This window comes from Choristoneura fumiferana, chromosome 15, assembly GCF_025370935.1.
Source record: "Choristoneura fumiferana chromosome 15, NRCan_CFum_1, whole genome shotgun sequence".
NCBI lineage: Eukaryota > Metazoa > Arthropoda > Insecta > Lepidoptera > Tortricidae > Choristoneura > Choristoneura fumiferana.
The window spans coordinates 361,503-387,930 of NC_133486.1; the positions used below are offsets into that span (position 1 = coordinate 361,503).

Genomic DNA, 26,428 nt, shown 5'->3' on the forward strand with positions numbered 1-26,428 from the left:
TTTAGGTACACGTCAGTCGGAAAACAAAAACAAGTCTCAATTTCGTGAGTCAAATAAACATACAAGGCAAAGTTCTTCGAATCGAATTGCTCGGACTGTTGTTTCAGCAAATATTATTAGGAAAAACCTTGTCGTTTTAACATATAAGATGCACATACCTTGTTTAACAAGGTATATCCAATGTTCTCATTTCATAAGCTTAGTTTGCGAAATTACGTTATGTTTAAACTGAGCGTGTGTTTAGTTAGAGATAGGTTTATCGAAGCGTAAGTAGACTCAGGTAAGCGAAAACACATCTAATTCGCAGAAAATTTCGCAGACTATTTGTATTGTATACATGAAATTCTTCAACCCGTGTGTGTTGTTAATAGCATAAACATGTGCCCCCCCCCCCCCTACAGAATCTAAAAAAGTTGCCAAATGTTTAAAGCAACCAAACCAGTCCTAAGTCTTTGACTTGACTTGTCTTGGTCGATCCGGTCGTTTGGTCGAAACGAAATTTTCTCATTCTCGGTATCAACTTGCCCTTGAATAACAACAACTGCCCGCAACCACTCAACTAATAAGCAAATGGCACCGGTACGCCCGTCTTAAATCTACAATTACTAAACTGGAGTTTAAATGAGTTACAGTAGTTGTGCAGTTTACGGGACGATACATCAGCCGAACAAGATAAGTTAGGTTAAAGACGCTACGTGTGTCGTGGGTAAGGCTATGAGCGATTAGCGATCTGACTTGAGCAAGCATTTTTTTTTTCAATACCCTACCTTTTATTTCTCCTTACCGACCGATAGACTTGAGGCGCGCAAAGTCATTGCCTATCTTTAAGTCTATGCTTAGAGAGCACTATCTGTCATCTTGCGTATGAATGTTATAATTCGCTTATTTATATGTTGTTATTCTATCTACCTATCGATCTGTTTACATTTGTTGTGTATGTTTTGTATGTGTTAGTTTTATGCTCTAATTCTACTGTAATTTCACCACTTACTAAAATTTATTCCTTACTTTTGTCCATTGTAAAGGTTGCCTGGAAGAGATCGCTCTGAAGCGATAAGGCCGCCTATTGCTTACCTTAGGAAATCTCTATGTATATACTTGTATTTCTGAACTGCTTACTGTGTTGGTTTGCAATAAAGAGTTATTGTATTGTATCTTTATTGTTTGACAAAGCGAGTAGTGAAAGAATTTTTTGATATCTTAAAAACAACGAAGATATGGAAGTTTTAAATTGTCCAACAGATAGAGCAGGGTTTCTCAAAGTGGGGTACGCGAACCCCTAGGGGTTCGCTATTCGACAGTAGGGGGTTCGCGACAAGGTTTACGTGATGGTGGCTGCAAGACTGGCAAGATGATTAAGATTGGTTTTTGAGTCTTTTGTATTTTTAACTCCAAATTGTTACTTACTTATTTGTTTTTTATTTTTGTGTTTGTTTCATTTTGTATTTTCGTTGGCAAGACGATTCTTACTTATATTTGTAACCTTTTATTGAAATAAATAACTACAACATATATTTTAACTTAGTTTCTCCAACAGCCAGGGGGAGGGGGTTCGCTGTCGTCTAGAAACTTTAACAGGTACGTGGAGCCATAATTGAGAAACCCTGAGATAGAGAATCAGGCTGCGTCTCCACCAAGAATGTGTGAGGATGTGTTGCGAGGAATGCTTTTTGCATGACTGCTTCTACCTCTGTCCTTTGGATGGCTGCGTGGTAAACTGCGACACAATACCAAGGTAATGCAAATGTAAGGGTCGATCATCTTGAGCGTTTTTAACCGCCCCGAGTTTCATGTAAAATTTATATGAATGAGCTGTAATAATAACTGAAAACTGTAAGAGAATCTTATACCATGCCAGAAAAATGTACCCACTTTGAATCAATTTAAATTGAATGCTCGAATAAATGACCCTGAAAATTTTAATATGCAGTGATCCGCTGGCCTCTTCTAACTTGCCCTCGAAGAATAAAACATTCATCAGCACGTACGTTCTTAGACTAATTACTGTAAATCATTTACTTGTTACTAACTTTAGTTGGACTGAGCGGTTTATTTTCGTAAACTATAATCACGGACAAAAAATAACTTTATTTTCGGCACGTTCAATGGGGGACAACATGTGTCGTTATTGTATATTTAAGTAAGATATCTAATGGTGGTTTGCTATTTGTAGCCGAAACTCAGATTAATTATTAATAGAGTGGCTTTGTTGAATGAATGAACCAAGTTGACATTTTGTTGGAAATTATATAAAATTTTGATGGCCGATGGGGTGAGAAGGTTCTCGAATGGCGTCGCGGACGAGAGACGAGCTGTCGTAGGCCTCCAACAAGATGGAGCGACGACTTGGTTAAGATCGCGGGATCGCGGTGGACGCGAAAGCACAAGACCGGTCTGAGTGAGAGCCTTGGGGAGGCCTATGTCCAGCAGTGGAATTCTTTCGGCTGACATGATGATGATGAAATAAATATAGGATTGTTTCAGCACCCATTGATTAATTTTATTTGACGGATAAAAGTGATGCCGTCTCCGTCTATTTGAACAAAAACAGACAGAGACGGCATCACATTTATCCGTCAATAAATTTAATCAATGATGGTAGAACGGGGGTTAAACTATTTCGTGTGACGAAACTTTAGTGCTCAAGTGCTTGTTTGGTGTCGAAGTTATCCAAACGTTTTTATTTTAAATTGTTTAAACCACTCAATAGTCGCGATTTCTTTTAAGCTTAATCTCTTTGATGTCCTACCTTCCGAACTCGTTCTAACCACTTGTTTGCTGTCCCTTTTTGTCGCACGGAATATTTTAAACATACATTTTATAGAGCGTGTCTGACCTACAACAATTTAGCCTGTGGGAATCAGTAAAATCCTGGAATTTATTTCAACTACCATAGACCTAAGCTTTACGCGAAGGAATCCGCAAGTACAGGTACTAGTGTAAATACCTATAAACAGAGGCATACGTCAGAAGCATTTTTCGCAGGCGATTTCACAAAAATTGTTCACACACGCCCATTAAGTCGGAAAAAAAACAGAACCGAGCGAGTTAATGGATTGAAAAGGGCAAAAAGGATGGCACTCTTAACGGTCACACTTCTAAGAGAATAAAAACTATGCGATAAGTTGATAACCCGACACTTTGAGGGACGTTAGCTTTTTACAAAAAAAAATGAACTCGATTGCAGAGTATTTCTGAAGAAGATGCTAGTTTTAAGAGTTAAAAACGCGCGTGCTGATCACAGCGGGTGTTAACGAAACATGTGTCGTTTATCGCTTTTTGTGGTACTAGTCGGGCAACAAACGGAACCTATAATGTCGCTACGCTGTCTGTCTGTACATCTATCAGCCACTGTGTGTCAAGAACCGTAATAGATAGACAGTTGAATTTTGTACATTATGTGTATTTTTATTGCCACTGCTGAGTTTCTATCGCATTTATAATATTAGTAACGATAAGCTAAAGGTCCCACGTTCAATCCCCGTTCGGGGCAGGTATTATGTATACGAAAAATTATGAACGTGTTCTAAAATCCTGTTTATTTATTAACATATTATTTAACCATATCTTAGCCAAATTAGAAAAGTAACCCACGGTATTGTCACTTAAAGTTCAATATGTCAAAAAGGGCTTACCAATTTTAATGAAACATAGCTAAGACCCACCGCAAGGAAACTCGCTTGCACGTGAAAAAACCGCATCAAAATCAGCCCGTCCATTTGAGAGCTACGACGCCACAGACTTATTATCAGGCCTACGCTTATGTTTCAGACGAATTTTTGGCGTGTTGCCTGTGCACAATGACTTTTGGCTGACTAGACCGATACGGAGCGACATGTTCGTCCACATGCTAATAGAAAAAGTTACAATCTTATAACACCCCTCTTTTTAACCCCCGACGCCAAAAGAGAATGTTATAAGTTTAACCACTATGTGAATCGATTTGAATGCGGTTTTTTAAAAAAGTAGGATTTCTAGCGATGGTTCCTAGGTAATATATGTTTAATCGTGAGAGTGCGGGAAACCGGTGGATGCAAGTGGCAAGTTGTCGTTCATTGTGGCGTTCTAAGGGGAGGCCTTTGTCCAGCAGTGGACGTCTTCGGGCTGATGATGATGATGATGATGATATGTTTAATCAAAATTGGTTCAGCCGTTTTTTGTATATTGAACTTTAAAGCGACAAAGTCGGGGTTTTCAACTATGTGTTGGTTAGGTTATTACGTCCGCGTCGGGGGTTAAAAAAAAGGTCAGGTTTTCTCCAGTGCTGTAGCTGTAACTTATGCTGTGTAACGAGGAAAAACATATACAACTGAGAGTTAACAGCAGGGCCATAAATATTCGAGCGCACTCAGCTGAGATCCGGTTTTTCCGAACTTATGTTAAACTTAAGTTATACAAGGCGAGCAGTTGTTTACTATGAGATCAGTACTGTCAACGGAAGCAAGTCATACATCTTTAAATTTACTTTTTAAGTAACGATTCTCATAGAAAGCCCCAAATTTTACCAGCCATTCTCATTCTCACTCATTCATTTGTGAAGTAGTCTAATTACCGTGCCGCTTTTTTCGCACTAGTGCCACGGTAATCAGACTTGAGTGCACAGATGAATGAGATAATGGCTGCCATCTTTTTTCTAGATTTGTGTACTTAATCCAATTACTACGTCGTTTTTGCAGAAAAAAAGCGTCCAAGTGCGAGTCGGACTCGCCCATGAAGGGTTCCGTAGCAGCAAGTAACATATTAAAAGTTTCTTTACTTTACGATTTTATGACGTATATAAAAAAAAACTACTTATTTACTCGATCTCGTTCAAACCAATTTTCGGTGGAAGTTTGCATGGTAGGTAATGTACGTCATATATATATTTTTTAGTTATATCATTCTCTATTTTTAGAAGTTTCGGGGGGGGGGGGAGAGGACAAAATTTAGCACTTTGGAAGTGTCTCTCGCGCAAACTTCAATATCATTTTTGAAGACCTATCCACGGTATCTATCCGAGTTCTAAGTATAAGTATGGGAACCCCAAAAATGTATTGTTTTTTTTTTCTATTTTTGAGTGAAAATCTTAATGCGGTCCACAGAATACATCTACTTAACAAGTTTCAACAGTAAAGTTCTTATAGTTTCGGAAAAAAAGTGGCTGTGACATACGGACAGACAGACAGACAGACATTGACGATCCATAAGGGTTCCGTTTTTTGCCATTTGGATACGAACCCTAAACAGTGAAACGGTAACTAGACGGGTGCACAGATGAATTAGAATGCCCGAATTAGGTTTTTTTTGGTATTTTATCTACATTTATGTGATCCTTATTGACTTCTTAACTTTTAGCCCTAGTATTTCTAAATCCTTTAGTTAGCCTGTAAAAGCAGTATGTTAAACTCACATACCTTAAATTTAAGCAATCCTATGAACAGCCGAGATCATCTGGAACAGAAATAAGTTTATGTTAAAATTATGGAAAAAGACAAAAGCAGGTTAGACAATAAGCGGTCTCATCGCTTCAGAGCGATCTCTTCCAGACAATCACATAAGTACATGATATATATAAACTAAAGCAAATACGTTAGAAGTAGAATGGCGGTAATGAATGGACAGGAAAAACTAAAAACAAAAATACATATATGCATATATATACAGCAAATTAATTAGACCTATAATATAACATTACTAACATATACAGCACTAACATCCATCCCTAGAAACTATATAGAAGTATACTATAATATTAGTAAGATATACGTAGGTAAAAAGCTGTTGTGGTCTCTCAAGCAGAGGATCGTGAGTTCAAGCCCGGGCTCGCAAACCTGTGAAGCAATTCAGAGTGTGTGAAGTACCCAATCCGTCTTGGGCCCACACGGGAACTACGGTTGTAGCCCTCTCATTCTGAGGAGGCCCGGCAGTGGGACCTTTATAGGCTGCGATGATGATGATATTTAACCAATCAAAACCCGGGACAAAGCCTAAGGCCCGCGTCCACGAGCACCGATAAATCTCCCCGGCCCATTGGACGGACACCTTAATGAAAGGGCTGTTTCAATGCACATAATTACTAGGGGCATGCTTGGGCATTAATTACTACTCTGTTGGGGACACGTGCGGTTCCCACGGTGGCAGGGCCATTTGGTATACTCAAGAACAATGAAAACTGATGTTTACAATTTTAGTGCAGGTAAGTATACAGAGAGTCACTAACCATGGGGTTTTAAATCTAGGGTTCGATTCTACTCGCATAATTGAGCTACTTTTTTAAAATATGATCACTGTTAATTTCATTTTTAGGGTTCCGTACCTCGAAAGGAAAAAACGGAACTCTTATAGGACCACTTTTTGTCCGTCTGTCTGTCAAGACCCTTTTTCTCGGGAACGCGTCGGGAGGTATCAAGCTGAAATTTATATCAAATACTGAGGTCCCTTGGAGCTGTGAAAAAATCAAACTTCTACTAAGCCAACGCAATGAAAAGATGCAGCCGTTTATGCTGCAAATTTCCGCAAATTTTCGAAACTTCCCGTGAACTCAGAATCTTGAAATTTGGTATGAAGGTAGCTATTATAATACAACCAACTAGAAAAGTCGGAAAATCTCGATTTTTTATGTGTGTCTGTAAATATCAATGACCAATATAATCTGACCCCACACTGCGTACGTTTTGCTTAAGAGCAGCGCTCTGCTCTGCGATTCCCGTTTACATACCTATAAATGTGTACGGAACCCTCGGTGCGCGAGTCCGACTCGCACTTGCCCGATTTTTTTTTCATAAAATTAAATGTAATTTTCAATGTATGCGATACAATACTAAATTGACGGCACATTGATAAATGTTTATCTTAGAGATGTCAAATAAATGTCAAAAATTCCCTAAGAGACAACGATAACACCGCCATGTCCGATAGATCAATAAATGATCTAAATTTAAGTTTCTCGAAAATGTTACAAAACAAAAGTAGCTTAGTTTTGTGAGTAGAATCAAACCTTGAATTGAAAACCCTATGATCAGAGACACCCTGTATAATTTTGGTGAATATCATTTTCCATTTCTTTTTTTCTCTCCATGTCTCGCTTTTTTTATGAATTTATCTCTAAATTGGGTAGACTAAGAAGTATAATTTTTGCACTTCTTCAACGGGTAGCAGACCTGAGTATTTAATATTAATTTAATCTTGATAGTTCCACGCGTTCCTGAAAAAAAGGGTCTTGACGGAGAGACAGTCGATAAACTTATCTTACTTTACGGTGAAAGAAACCTGTACAAACCTGCAAAGCAATTCAATGGTGCGTGTGAAGTTCCCGATCCGCATTGGGCCCGCGTGGGAACTACTTCCCAAGCCCTCTCATTACTCTAAATCTCTATGTATATACTTGTTTTCTCTGTACTGTTTACTGTATTGGTGTGCAATAAAGAGTTATTGTATTGTATGTGTATTGTATTGTACTCCTGTGCCCAGCAGTGGGATGTATATAGCTGGATGAATGAATGCTAAATTTGATCCGCCTTCATCACGTTGTTTGCCAGAACCTTCATTATGTGAGTCGATCGTACGATTGGTGAAGTGTTGGTTTAGGACGGGTCGAGTGGGCGTGTAATGGACGTCTTGAATGGAAAGAAAGCTAAAACGTCCTGAGAAAAGTCTCCGGTTACGTTATACGGCTTAGGTAATCTAAGGTCGAGGTCAGAGATGTAAATATTCGTAGAAATAGATTGTAGTTACAGTAAAGGCTATATGAGTAACTTAAAAATTAAAATCAAATAAATAAAAGAAAAAAGAAATAAAATACATTTATTTAGCGCCATAAAACAAACATAGAACAAATAAAGACATACATGACGCTAAATAGGCCCCCACTCAGCATAAACTACTGAAACAATTGAGAAAAAAAATGGTATGTACTTTGACACCCTAGCAAGGACGTTAGAGAGTCGGAACGTTGCTGGCTGGTGGCGTCGCGAACCGTTTGATTTAGTAATTTTAAGCACATAAGATTTTAACCCGGAAAATAACATAGGTCTAGAGGGATAGCGTTAAATGAATTCATCACGGGCAACTAGTATCATATCGAAAATACAAACTGAAATATAGATGCTCTGTAGCGGTGCTCTGCCGCTGCGCTGTAGCGGTATAGCACACGGCACGGAATGCCGAGGACCTGGATTCGATTCCCAGCGCTGGTCTTATTTTTCTGTGCATCTATATTTCAGTTTGTATTTTCGATATAGGTTTTACGGGATGACCGTGAAAGTAACAAAAATTTGGAATTGAAATAAAAAAATACAAAAAGATTCCAAAAAACCAATCTTAACTAGTATCATATCAAATAAATAAATAACTCAACATTCTCCTTCATTCCCCAATACACTACCGCTCGGACGACACCGCGGACCAACACACTAGTTTTAATTGGCCAGAGTTCGGTGCCTCGTAAGTTATGATTGGTCTAATAAAGCTATTGTGCAGCTTTATTGGAGATACGTGGGGCGCGCTTATATCGAAGTAGTTTCATAGTATGTAGTTTGTAGTAACTTTGCCATTCTGCCGTGAACTTGGCCACACTAGTTGAGACTGTGGAAGTAGATGTCACGTTGAACTTCACGTACCTACAAACTTACACTTACAAGTTGACAGGAATGAATTGAATGAGTGAAGGTTATACCTTTTTTGGCATAATCTCGTATCGCATTGTATAGTTTAGCATAATTATCATATTCCCAAAACGCATATAGCATAATTGCGTTTAAACGAAACGCTGTGTGGAGTCGCATTGCTAACATAGCCTAACCTGATTGGGGAAATAGCGCAATGATTTTGTTATATAAAATTATGCGAATTAATTCGCAAAGTATATTTTATGCCAGGTAATTATTTTGTTAAAAAAGTTTATGCCATACATGTTAGAATAAGTTTCACAAACCCTAACAACGAGATAATCAACACTGCAGGCGACTCGTGACCACAGCCGTTGCAGTGTGATGGAAACGTCGAAGTTATTTTAGTGGACGTCCTACGGCTGACAAGATGATGATTGTTACATGCTCTTGTCAAACTGGTCTAATGTAACCTATAAAGTACATAAGAACGAATTTAACCGACATTTCACAAACGACCGCCGTTGGGCAGTGTGCCCAAAAAGCTGGCTGCATTTCCTCGCTGAATTTCTGTTAATACGCTAGCCGAGGTTTAGAAACACGAAGGCATTCGTACGAAGCTTAGTGATCTAGAAATGATACTATCGGAAATATCTGTGCGCCAAATTACTTGACTTAATCGAAATTAGGAGTTCAGTGAAGTACTTTTTTTTTTTTATTCGACTGGATGGCAAACGAGCAAGTGGGTCTCCTGATGGTAAGAGATCACCACCGCCCATAAACTTATATATGTATTCACAAAAAAAGTGGCTCTGTGATTTAATAATTTGAGTCTGTCTTATTTTTACATGACACTGACCATGATTGACAGGGTTCAAAATTATAGAAAACGATAATCAAGATCCCTATCTCACTTGATGATAAATGCAAATGAGGCCAAAGGTGTATCTCACAGTTCTCTATCGTTTGCCCGAATTTTTTATGCCATAATGTATCGTTTTCCATAATTTTTAATGGCCATAAAGTAATTTATTTCTGAAATAGTATAATCAGAGTTTATATTAAACTAACCTAACCTACTGCATTATATAAGATGACATTAAAAAAAATCCTGAAAACAGCGCGGTTCTATATATTTTATGGCAAACGTTGATATGGCAAGTGAAATTCGGGCAAGTAAAGTTATACGGTATCTCACTGGTTCAGTAACAGCCAATTCACTGTAGCCTTTATGTCTTTGCTTTGCATAGATTAATCACACTAACATATAAATAGCATTTTTAACCCGGAAATAATTTAACCCGGAAAGTAGCATAGTTAGTTAGTTGCAGGTGGTAGGACCTTGTGCAAGGTCCGCCCGGATTGCTACCACCATCTTGCTCGCTAATCCTGCCGTGAAGCAGCAGTGCTTGCACTGTTGTGTTTCGGCGTGGAGAGTGAGACAGCCGGTGAAATTATTGGCACGTGAGGTATCCCATCTAGATCTCTAGGTTGGCAACGCGTCTGCAATACCCCTGGTGTTGCAGATGTTTATGGGCGGTGGTGATCTCTTACCATCAGGAGACCCACTTGCTCGTTTGCCATCCAGTCGAATAAAAAAAAAAAAAGTTCGCGCGCTTTCCAGAAGTAGTCGCGGGTAACAGTCAGAGCTAGTATTGCATAAATGATCACCACCATAGAGATAGAAGTCACATGTTTAACAATGTTAAATGATTTATATCTACGTATTATACAATACAATACAATACAAATATTCTTTATTGATCACCAAAAGCAGTACAGAGACATTATAAAAATTGAATATTATTATCTAATGTTTTTGCAGTTATTTATTTATTTATCGTATGGCTTGCAAATTACACTCAAATCATAACTCAAATTTACATTCCTAAGGTATTCTGCTGCTTCGCTCGTGAGGGTTTGAAGTCTTCTATTTTCCCTCCGTATCTTGTTAGGAGGCACTCCAGCACGATATGGCGCACTGTCTGTTACAGAAGACCACATTTGCACGATCCGCTTTCACTCCAATCCCACTTTTTCGAAGGTGGCACAGTAAAAAAAATAAATAAAAAAAAGAATATTTATTCACAAAGCAAAAAAATATAACATAACAAAATACAAAAAAGAAACAGATAAACATAATTTGTGAAGAGGTAAAGGACTCAGCAGAGCTGCTGGTTTTCGGTCCTCACCTTGAAGAAGGAAATGGTTAGTGTGCTGACAATAAGCAAAACACTACCTAAAAACATAATAAAAAAAGTTAAAGAAAAATCAATTCCATACCTACTACCTACCTATTTTAGTACAGTACATTACATATCGTCCCCTTACAACCAGAATCGCTTATCTGCATGAAATGTAGTTTCGAGAAAAACGCATTTAAAGGTTTGCATGCTCTAAAAACCTATAAAAGCTAGTTATACTAAAAACGTCTCTGTGTTTCTATTTAGATAATTTATCCCTTAATAGGATAGGGCTATGTTATTTACTCTATACTCGCGCCGAGTAGGTTAAAATAGGGCTTTTCTTCAAAAGGTACTGCAGATAAGCGATTTTGCCTGTAGACACGTTTTTTTTTATCTTCTAAACTAGCAAGTTTACGCAGATATATTGGATAAACTATCATTTTAAGTCCATAATTGAAGCATTTTTCGCCGAATACAGTGTTAAAATGCTTACATGTTTTATACAATTTAAGTTTTTAGTTAAGTCTCAGCGCAAATAAGAGGTATTGGCTGTAAACAAATCGGAATTTACCTCTTAAGCGCGCTTAAAAGTGCAAAATATTTCTAAGATGTTTTGACTCTAGGCTTTTTTTCTGTTTTTCTATCTTATATGCAATGTAGCATTATTCTGTTTTGTTTTTATCATTCAAAGACATATAACTTGTATTTTTCGAAAGAGTTCCATCAATCTATTTCAACAAATAGGTACCAAATAGCCCAAAAATATAAATAAATGAAAACTAGCGAGCTAAAGTCTTAAATATAGTAGTATATTTCTAGTATATGTGAGATATATTACGTTATTCCTTTAATATCATATGTGCTGCTTAATACATTTAATTATGGAACTTTTGATTACATGCATACAACAAAAAACATATTTTATTCAAACATTTTAATAAAAAGGCACTTAGCGTCTCAAGGCTCAAAGTAACCACTGAAACAGTCATGAAAAAAGAACCGTAATGGTAATAACCATCAGTCTTCTTCTTCATCAAAACGATAACGAGCATGGATATTCAGGTTTTGATGAACTAAATAGAAAAACATAGGTATAACCAGATCCAGCAGACCGTCGAACTGAACCGCGAGTGTCATTTAGATACCTACTATTTACTACTTCGTATCGTAGGTACGTCGTATCATTGAATAGCTTATCACGGCATAAAACATTTACGTTGTCACACATTTTCATTGTTCTTGGCTTAATATTTGTATAGGTATATTTTTATCAATTACGACATGTCGTCTGACTTTTTGAGTTTTGATACCAGGCCTGTAACTTTGCAAACCAACCGTCGAACAAGACAAGGCAACAGAAAATCGAATCCAAACTCTGTTGAACCTCTTTCAGTAGAGGAATTTAAACTACCTGCATTAAAAAGCTATACACTAATCCACTGCCAATAAGCGCAGCTAAAAAATAAAGATTTAATGACTTTTTACAAAAAAAATGTTATACCGGAGATTCACCATGGCTGGTTGCACTGGCCTGTGATGAAGACGTTATTGAGCGTGTGCCGGACGTAGTCACAGCTGAGACAAGCAGTGATGAAAAATAACCTTAATGGTAATAATCATCAGTCTTCTTCTTCATCACTGCTTGTCTTAGCTGTGGCTACTCAAACCAGCCATGGATAATTAATATTACCTAAGCCAAGAACAATGAAAATGTGTGACTACGTAAATGTTTTATGCCGTGATAAGCTTTTCATTGATACGACGTACCTACGATACGAAGTAGTAAATAAGTAGGTTATCTAAATGACAATCACGGTTCATTTTGACGGTCTGTTGGATCTGGTTATATGTTTTTCTATAGCCGCGTATCCATTAGAGCAGCCTCAGGCCGAGCACCGCGAGCCGAGCCATATTTTGTCGGTTTTTTGACCGTGCTCAAAGGAGCCTCAGTCTGAGCCGTGCCTTTGGCAGCGTCTCCACTTGCGCGGCCTCGGAGCGAGGCAGCCGCTCGGCCCGAGGCTGCCTCTAGTGGATACGCGGCTTATTTAGTTCATCGAAACCTGAATATCCATGCTCCTTATCGTCACCTGAAAGAAAAACACTGTTAAATTACGGCAAGTGAATCGCTGTTATACATAGATCTGTTCACTCACGAAGGCGCGCCCCTCCACAGCTAATTATTAATGTACACGAGAAAACCTCTTAAGTACTTACACATTGTCTTAGTCTTAGTGTGCGTGACTGACGGTACGCTTGCGACTGAAGCCACGAGGACAAGTTCGAGCTACGCACACATAGACTTGTCGTACGGATACGTTTAGGTACAATTACAATTATAGAATGTGGAGGGGCAGACTTTCGTTAGTGAACAGATCTATAATTACCTAAATAAGTTTTTAAAAATTACTTATTATGAATCGTGCTTTCAAGCGTGTACGAACCGACTAAGCTAGCCTACACAAAGTGCACACTACTTTACAATACAGCGCGAAACGTCTAAGCGATACTTAAGCGATTTTGGCTGTAGCGCTTCTTATGGTCGAAGCAAACATTGTTACAAGCAATATCGCCTATATTATATTTAGTTTGTTTTCGCTGTTGCAATAATTGAAATATAAAGTAATGCTCAACAGGCGAAACCTACTAACATTATTTTAGCACTTTTAGGCAGTACTCAAATTGCATTTTTATTGAAATCTTAACATTCCAAAATCGCTTGTTTGACATTAAAATATTTTTGCTGTTGTAAAATAAAAAAAAATGCTGTTTAACCAACGCGTAGTTGTTTTTGGCTGTTGATTTTCTTAAAAATCGGCTTTAAGTGAGCTTAAGAAAAACGTAACTCGGTATTGGAGTATCGTACAGTAAAACGGGTTTCAACAGCATGTAGATCTTGGAAAGTACATTCTAACGATATACTTAACTCAGTTTTGCCCAAAAGTGACTTTAAGCGATTCTGGTCGTAAGGGGACGATATTTAAATAAAAACAAAGTCGTGTTAGTTACACCATTTATAACTCAAGAACAGCTGGAACATTTTTTTATGATATTTGTGCTTTTAAATTTGACCAACAGTGACCAACTCCTGTCCTCAAACGGTTGAGCGAGCACCAAACACGACGTGGCTCCTTAACGTCGGTCGGTTCAGCGGAGACAATATTAGCGCCAACTAGTTTGTCGCAGATCCATTTTGTGGAAATAATCTTGTCACGGTACGACCTCCATCGTCACCGCCTGTGTCACTCTGAGCCCACTGAGCCCACCCCGTTCGGGGTGGCTACAACGAAATCCTAAAATCTAAGTTCGCATCGTACCGTCTCTCTCACTCTCGTAATGAATATTAGCGTCAGCGCGACGAGAAGATATACGAAGTTTGAATTTTGTATTTCGTAGTGTAGGGCCACGGACGTTCCTTGGAAATAGGAATCCGGATGCTTTAATTGGCTTTGTTGGGGCTAAACGATGGATTATGCGTCTTGTACCCCGGACTTATTCTAGAAGGCTTTGACACGCGGCGGGATCAGTATTCGTATATACAAATCTTCATTTGTCATCATCATCATCATCATCCCAGCCTATATACGTCCCACTGCTGGGCCATAGTTCCCACGCGGGGCCCAGTGCGGATTGGGAACTTCACACGCACCATTGAATTGCTTCTCAGGTGTGTACAGGTTTCCTCACGATGTTTTCCTTCACCGCAAAGCTCGTGGTAAATTTCAAATGTAATTCCGCACATGAATTTCGAAAAACTCAGAGGTGCAAGCCGGGGTTTGAACCCACGATTTGTTAGCTATATTTTTGGTTCTTGGCTATATTTTACAAGTTTCACCAAAATACCAAGGACAGAGGAGGAGGATTTGAGGATTTTCTCTAATCCCCTGAACAGCGGATCAATTATTCCCTTTCACGAAACTAAATATAATATTTTAAATCCTTATTTCCAGTAAGGAAATGGTTTGTTACGACAAACGCGAAAACGGTCCTCTGAAAACTCTGGAATGAATTATTATAATTATTATGAGGTTAATTGCTTCCTCTTTTATCTGTGCTTGTTTTTGAATTATAATATAATAGATATTATTCTGTTATGTTCTGGGATGGCTGTGATTCTAAAATGTTCTTTTTTTTACTCAATTTCGACTTTAGAGACCGGCTATTCTTCGTGAATGTTTTATTATTAAAGTGTTTGTTTTTCCTCTATATTCCAAAACGTTGTATTGATAACAAAAAAAAAAACTCCTTTTTTGAAGTCGGTTAATAACTTGAACCCCCGTAAGAAAGTAATAGATATACCCACTTACAATAGTTTTTGTTCCTAAACATTTTTAATTATGTAAGTTTTTTTAACCCCCGACTCAAAAAGAGGGGTGTTATAAGTTCTAAGTGTGTCTGTGTGTGTGTGTGTGTCTGTGCCGTTTTTGAGATATTGAACTTTGAAGTGACCAAGTCGGGAGTTTTCCAACTTATTGTTGGTAAGGTTATTTGCTTTCTGTACTTCCATTAATAGATTGCTATTGTAAGATCGGAGCAACACAACCGGTTACATATTCAGCAAATTGAAAATACCGTCTAAATTTGTCATCGTCATTGTCAACATTACACTCGACCTCATCCCAAGCTCATTGGGCTCAAGCCTGAAATGTCTGTTTTCCTAAAATGTTACAATTCTCAAAACGTCTGCGTTTTCACAATGTTAGCACTTCTATTTTGTCAGCTTTCTCAAAATGTCTGCTATTTAAAATGTGTATAATCTCAGGAAGTCGTTTATTCATAATGTTCACATTCCTATAATATTAGCATTACCATAATTTCTGCTTCCCGTTATGTTCTCTTTTTTAAATAGGCTATTGTTATGTTTGTTTTCACATAATGTCTGCTTTATTTTCAAATCAATGTTCTAAATGTAAAAGGTTTAATTCCTTGCATACTTACTCTTTGATAACATAAATATCTATACCTCTTAATATAAAATTACTGGCATTGAAGATAACATTATACATATAATGACGTTTAGATGAAATTTGAAGACCATGTGGAGACATTTTGGGAATAAGACTTCTGAAATGCCAACGTTATAAGAACGCCGATATTTTGAGGTTTCAGACATTTTGAGAATAAGCACTTTCTGAAAAGAGAACATTATACAAAAACTGTCATTCTTGGAGACAGGCAATTTTAAATAGCTGATATTTTGAGACGCTGACATTATGCAAAAGACGTGTTGACATTCTGAAAAGCAGACATATTGCGAAAAATACATTTTAGGAAAACGGATATTTCAGGCCTGAGCCGGTCATTGCTAGGTCATAGACCTCACGAAAAGCCGCCATTCGATTCGCGTGCCGCGCTCGCGATCGCAATATGGAATGGAACCAGTCTTATCTGAATCTTTTGATCCGATCGACCTCTTTATCAGAGGTCCGTTGGGTGCAATGAACTGTGCGAGATAAACGCCGATGGTAGTGGCATCTTTTGACCGCAATTCTAGTTTGAAGAGCTTGCAGTTACTTGGCGCTAGGTGCATTTTGTAGATATTGTGCCTCCTGTGATAAGTAATACAACTCGGAAAGTCCTACTGTTTTACCCAACTGCAAAGAGAGGTACTTATATGCTTTCACGAGAGCGGTTTAAAGTTAGAATAATTCTCTTTCAGCGTTTCTACTAACCGGCCAAATAAGCAATTTTGATTTTGGTCTAGTGCGAGTTGTAGTTGTGACTCACACGCCATGGTTTCCATAAAAATATTTGGGTACGTCAAAATTTGCGCTTTAATATTTTGCAGGTGGTAGGACCTTGTGCAAGGTCCGCCCGGATTGCTACCACCATCTTGCTCGCTAATCCTGCCGTGAAGCAGCAGTGCTTACACTGTTGTGTTTCGGCGTGGAGAGTAAGACAGCCGGTGAAATTACTGGCACGTGAGGTATCCCATCTTAGGCCTCTAGGTTGGCAACGCGTCTGAAATACCCCTGGTGTTGCAGATGTTTATGGGCGGTGGTGATCTCTTACCATCAGGAGACCCATTTGCTCGTTTGCCATCCAGTCAAATTAAAAAAATAAAAAAAAATATCAAAAAAAATCCAATGTTAGTAGAGCCCTGCTTCCAAGTAAAACGTACGCAGTGTTAATAAATAAATGTTATCATAGGACTATTGACACCAATTTACCTAGTCCGAAACTAAGCAAAGCTAGTACTATATGGGTACAACACACGGATAAACATACTTATATAGATAAATACATACATTTATACATATTAAACACCCAAGACCCCAGAACAAACATTCGTATTATTCACACAAACTGCCCCGGCCGGGGATCGAACCCGGAACCTCAAGCTTCATAGTCAGGTTCTCGAACCACTTGGCCATCCCGTCGACCGTGTTGAGCATTTCATATTGATTGGTTGGAACCCCATTAACTTTAACTCTTGATTATATTAGCGACAACAGAAAATAAACGTGTTATGTAGGTATAAATATCAGCTGTCTACGAGTATATATTACGGTTCTTGAGATGCCTGTGACGAGGACGGACGGACGACATTATTAGGGTTCCATATGTCCCTGTCCCTCTTCGGTAGTGAACCCTAGAACAGATGACAGAACCGTTTAACATGACGACGTTCATTATTAAAAGATTAAAACTTACACCATGAAGCACTAGTGACATTTTAAAAATTCTTCTTGAGTTACGAGCTCAGCATGTACTTTGATCCTAGTAGCTCCAGCAAGAATTTTACACAGAGCATACTTAAATGGTAGAGGTATACGAGTAGTATAGTCGGCTAAGTGAGTGCTTTAATTTTTTACGACAAGGAACCGATTCTTGAATATCATTCCTCAAAAATATAATTTGCAGTAAAACTCTGAAACACTATCGTTTATACTTCTTTGTACTTTTACTTCCTAATTCTACTAATATTGTAAATGCGAAAGTTTGTGGTGTTTTCGTGAGCGAGCGCATGTGTGTGATATTTGTGGGTGTTTGTTGATATTTGGTATAAAGATAGCTGAATCTCTGGAATAACACATACTAAAGGTCACAGCTCATTAGAGCCACCCGGCACCCGATCAGCACCGTCTCGACAACCAGCCAACGAGTGGACCTCGCGTGGTCCACGATTTTCCTAGTAGTCACTATGTCTGCCGAGTGGTACACTCGCCGTCGCGCGTGGCAACCTCGCGAGTGAGGCGATCCGGTGACGCTACGGCGTTGATGTAGTGAGTGCATGCCCAAACAAATCTATATGAAGATTACTAACCACTCGAGGCGAGGCGGTGCTGGTTGGGTGCCGGGTGGCTGTAATGAGCTGTGACCTTTATACCTACAACTAAAAGTCTTAGTGCGAGAATATTTTTTTTAAACAGAAATATCGCAATTAAGGAAAAAATTCTATATTTGGTAAATGGCCTGCCTAGGACTACCCCTTAAAATTGTCGTACTACATATGGGTCATCTCATCTTGTACAATTAACTCAATATCACAAATAATGTCGCTTAGATCATTTTGCCTTTCAACCGTAGATACATTCTTTCTTTTCTAAAAACAACTTGCAAGTTTTGAAGCAAACAAACACACAAACTAATTAAATAAAAGTTTGTAAAAAACCCGACCGCTAATTCAAGTTGACGTGGACATGCAACTTTACTAAATAACTTTTACCTTTTGCCCGATTAAAGTCGGTTCCAAAGAAATGATTAGTGATACGGCAGTTCAATGACCTCTGTGCACGTAAGTACATACCGTACAGAGATCGCCTGTTACATTCGCTATATTTAGTCAGGCCTTCTGCTCAGTGTCTGATTGAGTTTATTTTGGGTACTAGAGCTGTTATTTTATCGATAAAGTTTAGATTATACGGGGGCTTTTACGGGATGACCGTAAAAGTAACAAATTTGGAGTTGAAATAAAAAAATACAAAGACTCCAAATAACCAATCATAAGGTAAAAATATTTTTTATTTTTATGTAATTTAAATTTTTATGCTTAACTTTAAAATTTGTGATCTTACGTAAGAACTATCAGGACTCCCTTCCACTTAATCGACATAGGTATGTAAGAAATAAGTGGCGTCCTACTTGTGTTTAAAATGGTTTCACATACATTCAACAAATAAAGTTTCAACTTACAAGTTTAAACAATCACAAATGACAACCCTAGCAGCGTCGGGTATCGATTCCGAAACCATCGACACCCGATCGACATTTACCTCTGATTTCGGACATTTACGGCGATCGCGGTTACCTGAATAGCGAATGGCGGCCATTTTGTAACCAGAATAGCCGCTTTAAATAGGGCTGTCACGAGTGTCAAAAGCGTCTAGCCGGTCCATGATACAATTTGTTAGTAGAAGTTTGTGGATATACTTAACTAGATTTGTGACAGATCACTCAGTTCCCTGAACTTCAGTGGAAATTAATTATTTTCTATCTTTCCTTCTTCTATGTTTTAATTTTTTTTTCAAGTTTGATTAAATTAGTTTCGGATTTAAGTGTTTTGTGCCTATTCAAATTAGACCTTTCCTTTGTATTATAATAGTATTTTTAAGGCCTGTTGCAGCACTCATTGATAAATTTAATGTGATGCTGTCTCTGTTTGTTTGGTCCGAATAAATAGAGATGTCAGAGTGTGTCAGAGATGTGTTTTTATTTTCCGCCGCAAGTTTTTTATTTCTAAGTTTTTAGTCTAGGACAACCCAAAGTAGCCTACTGGTTTTTTAATGCAACGCAATTTGTAATGAAACATTTTTTTATTGACTAATTCTTTTGATTGCGTTTACTTAGAAGTTCGTTTTTTTTCTGCTTTAAGGGGCAATGGGTAGCAGACTCAAAGAACTGCTAAAATAACTACTAAATACCTAGTATTTGATATTAATTGCAGCTTGATACTTCCACACGTGTTTTTGAAAAAAAAAGGATGTCGATAGACAGAGAGACTGACGGACAAAGTGATCCTACAAGGGTTCCGTTTTTCCATTTGAGGCACGATGCCCTAAGAGTTGAGTAAATACAAAAAATTTGCAATTTTAAACAAATTTTTGCTACATTTAACCAAGATCTAGCACAAAATACGCACAGCCCTAGCGCCTTACCCGCTTCGACTTGCGACAGCCCTAGCTCAAACCAGGTTGCACGTGCTACAGCATATTAGTCATAGTCATATAAAGTGCACTTACTAATTGCATGAGCTCATAGATAAGCCAAGTCAATGTTTGGTTGCACCGTATATGGATAAGCGCCGATCGAAATATGGATAGCATCCATATTGGATCACGTTGAGTACTAATATTTCTTGGGACTTAGGGTGAAGCCAAACGGACGTAATTTTTTTGAGTTGTGAGTCGAACGATTTCTGCTGCTTTCAGTTTTGTACAAAGTCCAGTTTGTGACAAGCGACGACGCAAAATAAGTTTTATACAAGTTGACTTTTGAATGAAACCAAAATTACGCGACCGATACGCGACTCAAAGCTAAGCTACAAGCTTTACTAAGCTTACTTTGGGACTAGGTCAATTGGTGTGAATTGTCCCGTGATATTTATTTACTTATTTATAACTAAAAAAGTAAGTAAATACGTTCGCGTCACCCTTTATCACGAACTATATTTGACTCTACTCGTGACCACGGCCACTGCATTGGTCGGAACGTCGAGGTAATTTAGCAATAAATAACAGCCATGATTAAGTACCTATCTAGGTATATTAGTATATTAGTAGTGAGATGAAAATATATAAAGACTTTTAAAAATTTGTAAACGTCTCGTAATATTTTCCTAGTAGTGTTACATTACACGGCCCTCAATGCTTATTATGGATTTCCCTTCTATCCTTTGTTTTTATTACAAAAAAGACTCGATTTGGCACTCAAATCACCACTGCGTTACCAGTCCTTGCGACTACTCAAAGATAATGTCCACTGCGTTATCAAACATAATAGTTTTTTTACCAAATAAAAAAAGCAAGACCGCCTTCAAACATACACTAAAACCCATGGTACTCTGACTGACGTGCGCTGCTTGTAGAACGTTCTTTGTAAGATTCTGGTAGGTACGTCAGTCTCCTAAGGGCTAAGCACTTTAGCTCAAAATATTTTAACAATACTTAGACTCGAGTTGCTATAGCCAAAAACGGCTAGGTATGATTTTTAAGCTCAAATATTTCGATTAAAATCAGCATTTGGGTGACATACATGACATTCTGAATGAGAAAATAGCATGTTTTGTAATACTGTATTTTTTATATAAGTGTGAAGGGAGTGAACTAGACCTTGAACGAACTTTCAAACCATCCAGTTTGTTCATGTTGTCTCCACACTAAGAATCCGCAAATACCAAGACGGTCAAGCCGAGATGAAGAGAAAAGCCCGCGCACCCCCTTTTGACGACGGTGGGTATTTCAATACGACACATTCTTACGTGCGATGTTTAGACTACCTTGTGTCACACCGTACACATAATATACAATACAATGTTTTTTTTACTAACTAACAGGGGGCCTAACATGATCTTTTCATTAACGATCCAAACGCAGAGCAGTTCAATTTAGGTACCTAAACTGAATCGTCGAAATTGGTACCACGACGTTTATTTCTCAGAGCTGAGTCTCAATGGTTTACAAGTGAATGAAAGACCGATATTGTCTCTGGTCCGAAACTGAAACGCTAAGTTGAGAAAGGGATGCCGCTATATGCAAACCAAATATTGTATATTAAAACCTCTTTATTTTGGAAAACCATAACTCTATGTCATTCCGTGTTCTTAGCAACCGTTGTGTTGATTACAAATAAAATGTTTACGCTGTCACTAATCCACGATTTATTTTCTCATTGAAAAAATAGTTTTATCAATGAGGAGTTAAGAAGCACAATGTCCTATGAAAAGTTATAAAACTTGAACAAAAGTTTAAAAGTTCTTGAAATTAAAAAAATACTCAAGTAAAACACTTAAAATTCCAAAAGAATTGACAGAATTAGTAACTTATACTGAATCGATGCAATTCCCTTTCAAGTTAAGCGTCATGGTACGAAAACCGCTTGAAGTGAGTGAATGAAAATGTCTGTATCGCTGTCGCTGAACCGTGCTTGAACTGAATCGCAAAAGTAACGTCGTGGTACGAAATAGCGATGCAGTTCAGTTTAGAGCCTAAACTGAATCGTATTAAGAGAGCGTGGTAGGCCCCCAGACCTTTACTGCTGGAGGGAGGTCCTGAAACACCTTTTGGATTTCGGGGTAAAAAGCTGGCAAGAGCTGGCTGAAGCGAGGCGAAGTCTGGTGTTGGAGGCCGAGATCCACTTCGGGTCACTGCACCCGGATAGCAAGTAACAAACAATTCATATTTCACGTTTATAATTTTAAAGTATTAGAAATTTATAGTACTACTTAAAAAAGAAAGATCTGGACTTCTTGGATAGCGAGGGAGATAGAGTTCCATTGAAGATTCTTATACATCAAAATTCTAAAATTCGATCTTCGTATCGTGCCATCCCGGTTACGCTAATAGCATTCAATAGGCGAGTAATAGGGACGGTATGACACGAACTTCTAATTTCGGGGTAGCCCTCCTGGTCTTAAGATTGTCATGATTCGCTCCGGTGTGATGCATTCACACTGACGGATAACTAAGCGGGGTGAGGGCTCGGAGAGTGAAATAAAAGGGGATAATAGGGGAATTACGTCGCCATGGCAACGGCGTACCCCAGGACGTAACGACCCTTGCATAAAAATAATACTTTGCTAAGTCAATTTTGACGAAAATTGTTTTCGGGATGCTTTTTGAACTAGGTTTGCCGCAACACCTTTGTTCTGACGTAAATTGTTGTGTTGGTATTTAATGGGTTCGGATTGGTGTTGGGGCAACGATTCAGTTGGTCGCTCGCAAAATTTTATAAATCCATTACGTCTCAAAATAAAGTATCTATTTACAGTCAAACAACTTGATTCCTGACCCACCGTAGAAAGTTCTCTAAGGGTGCTGGACATAGGCCTCCCCCAAGGCTCTCCACTCAGACCGGACTTGTGCTTTCCGCATCCGCCGCATCCCGCGATCTTAATCAAGTCGTCGCTCCATCTTGTTGGAGGCCTACCGACAGCTCGGTCATACATAATCATAATGAATTCTCTTGTTAAGCAATGCGATGTCACTATGATTTTTTTCACCAAAAAGGTTCCACAATGAATCACGATTCAGTTGGTTCGATAGTACATGGCATCTTAAAAGACTAACGAACGAAAAGAGATGCTGACTAATATTTTACAATAGTAAAATTGTCTCTTAGATACCAATCTAACTCTAATGTAGACATCCAAACATTATCTAACACCAATACCTACTTCAAAACATGTGAATCACTTTTTGTTGCTAAAATTACTAGTAAGTATATCTTATGCTAATCGGGTTACGCTAATATAAACAGTTTCATTAACCTTTTCAAACGTGTCTGGATAATTTTCTTGGCCTCATTCCTACAACATACTTAATACTAGCGCCTACTATATATTCTGTACGGTCAGCAACAAACCATGCCAATAATGAATGAAAATAACATGGAACTAAGTAATAATAAAACGAATAGACACTATATAGTTTTTTTTATCTTCCATAACCAATACAAATTCAAATATTCTTTACTGAGCATCACAAATCTGTACAAGTAGTGCCACGAGAGTTGAATCAAAGTGTATGTTACACACACAGCCACAAAAAGAACTCATTGCCCTAAAGGAGAATGAATGAAATGAATGAGTAAATGTCAAAATACTGCTGTCATTACACGACATGTTGTAGCTATACAACAAATTAACACACAAAGACAAAATGCAGAGTAGACAATAGGTACCCTGCATAGTCAATGCGGCTTTCTCACCTCTTTGCTGTTTACTAAACCAAATGCTAGCATGTGAAATGATATTCTTCGTTAACTATACAGAGTTCCCTATCTTTTGCCCGAATTTCATTCATGTGCTCCAGTCTAATTACCGTGCCGCTTTTTTCGCATCTGTGACACGGTAATTAAACTTGAGTGCACAGATCAATGAAAAAGCCTGCCATTCCTTTTTTAGATCTGTGTACATAGTCTAATCACCATGTCGCTTTTACAGGAAAATAAGTGACAGAGTAATTAGACGGGTGAACAGATGACTGAGAAGGACAGTTTGAAAAAATTATTCAAGCAGCGTTTTACCACCATCTTGCTCGCTAATCCTGCCGTGAAACAGCAGTGCTTGCACTGTTGTGTTTCGGCGTGGAGAGTAAGACAGCCGGTGAAATTACTGGCACTTGAGGTATCCATCTTAGGCCTCTAGGTTGGCAAAGCATCTGCAATACCCCTGGTGTTGTAGATGTTTATGGGCGGTGGTGATCTCTAACCATCAGGAGACCCACTTGCTCGTTTGCCATCCAGTCGAATAAAAAAAAAGATAGGCGCCGTTTTCAGCTCGGAACACAGTTGTACAGTCACCTGCATTAATATCTGCCACGTCCTACGGGCCCTAGGTCCTAGAAATAGAGTCGTATCAGATATTTATGCATCTTTGTTGTGTAAGATATTGATGCGGGCGATTGTATGTACTCCTTATTAGATCTATGGAATAAACCAATATTAGAGCTTACGAAAACAATCACTCCCCAAATACGGTAGAGTCCGCAAAAATATGCCCACGCGGTACGGCCAGCGAAAAAACCAACACGTGTAAGCTTGTTTGCTATCTGCACTAGTATTTTCGTGCTCGGATTTCCTGCAACCCCGTAATTTATATGCTTGTCTATGAGGATGAAGATTTTTTTATGAGAAAAACAATCCTAACAAATTGTTGTTACTTGGTTAGTGTGCCGTTCACCAGGACGATAAGCATCCATTCGAGGATATGTGACACGGGAATGATAATGAAATTTGTGCGTTCGTGTAACAGGCTTTGATGAGTGCAGAGGGGCTACTACGAAATTCGAAAATCGAAGTTCGTGACTTACCGTCCCTCTCACTCTCGTATTAAATAATATATTAGCGTCAGCGGGACGGCAAGATACGAAGCTCGAATTTTGCACTTCGTAGTAAAAGGCCTGTCACTCCCTCTCGTAACTAAGACGGCTCAGGCCTGAAATATCCGTTTTCCTTAAATGTATTTTTCGCAAAATATCTGCTTTTCAGAATGTCAACTCAACACGTCTTTTGCATAATGTCAGCTTCTCAAAATGTCACCTATTTAAAATTGCCTGTCTCCAAGAATGACAGTTTTTGTATAATGTTCGCTTTTCAGAAAGTGCTTATTCTCAAAATGTCTGCAACCTCAAAATATCCGCCTTCTTATAACGTTGGCATTCAAAAAACTCTTATTCCCAAAATGTCTCCAATCATGGTCTTCAAATTTCATCTTAATCAGTTCAGCGGTTTAGCCGTGAAAGAGTAACAGACAGACTGAGTTACTTTCGCATTTATTAGCATTGATTTTGGTAAAAAAACTAAACTACGACAATCCCTTCGTTCGGGTACGAAACCGGTTAAGAACGAAAAATATTTTATTCTAAAGCAGCGTTGCCACCAGAGATGTGCGAGGAATATGTTTTTCATCAACCAATAGAAACGCTTCATTTACCCATCCTCGCATAGCACATCTCTGGTGGAAGCGAGGTTTTTGTAGATACAAAACAATAGATTAAACAAGAACATTAGAGCATTGATTTGAAAATAAAGCAGACATTATGGAAAAACAAACATAACAAGACTATAGCCTATTTAAAAAAGTGTACATAACGGGAAAGCAGAAATTATGGTAATGCTAATATTATAGGAATGTAAACATTATGAATAGACGACTTCCCGAGATTGTACACATTTTAAATAGCAGACATTTTGAGAAAGCTGACAAAATAGAAGTGCTAACATTGAGAATTGAGAAGCCGTGGTGGCCTAGTGGTTTGACCTATCGCCTCTCAAACAGAGGGTCGTGGGTTCGAACCCCGGCTCGCACCTCTGAGTTTTTCGAAATTCATGTGCGGAATTACATTTGAAATTTACCACGAGCTTTGCGGTGAAGGAAAACATCGTGAGGAAACCTGCACAAACCTGCGAAGCAATTCAATGGTGCGTGTGAAGTTCCCAATCCGCGCTGGGCCCGCGTGGGAACTATGGCCCAAGCCCTCTTGTTCTGAGAGGAGGCTTGTGCCCAGCAGTGGGACGTATATAGGCTGGGATGATGATGATGAACATTGAGAATACATTTTAGGAAAACAGACATTTCAGGCCTGAGCCACTTAGACTCGTGCGGCTAAGCAAATGATACCCTATAGGTACTTAGTCTACTCGTGACCACGGCCACTGCAATATGGCCGAAACGTCTAGGTAGTTATTACTCGTTTTTACTAAAAAAAAATATTTTTTTCATGCATATAATAGCTTCAGAATCATTGTTAATAGTTGAATTGTAAAATAAACAAAATTGACAAGTGACATTAACGTGACACATAAGAGAGATATCAAAACAATCCATATTGTTTAACTTTCTTTTGCTAAAAACTCAGAGTGCGAGCCGGGGTTTGAACCCACGACCCTCTGCTTGAGAGGCGATAGGTCAAACCACTAGGCCACCACGGCTTACTAGGCCACCACGACAACAATATTACATTGAGACAATTAAACATACTTTAATAGATATATATATAT

The 26,428-nt window shown here is 38.4% G+C and overlaps 1 protein-coding gene across 3 annotated transcripts in view; it reads right to left on the bottom strand.

The window, feature by feature from the left end:
* Positions 1 to 26,428, bottom strand: part of kek5 (leucine-rich repeat, immunoglobulin-like domain-containing kekkon 5 protein) — a 263,002-nt gene that overhangs the window by 144,130 nt on the left and 92,444 nt on the right. The window contains exon 2 of one of the 3 annotated variants that reach the window (XM_074098639.1): positions 5,394 to 5,430. The exons of the other annotated variants lie outside the window; for them this stretch is intronic. The gene's annotated coding sequence lies outside the window, so the exon portion shown is untranslated. The remainder of the gene's footprint in view (positions 1 to 5,393; positions 5,431 to 26,428) is intronic. 3 annotated transcript variants of the gene reach the window in all.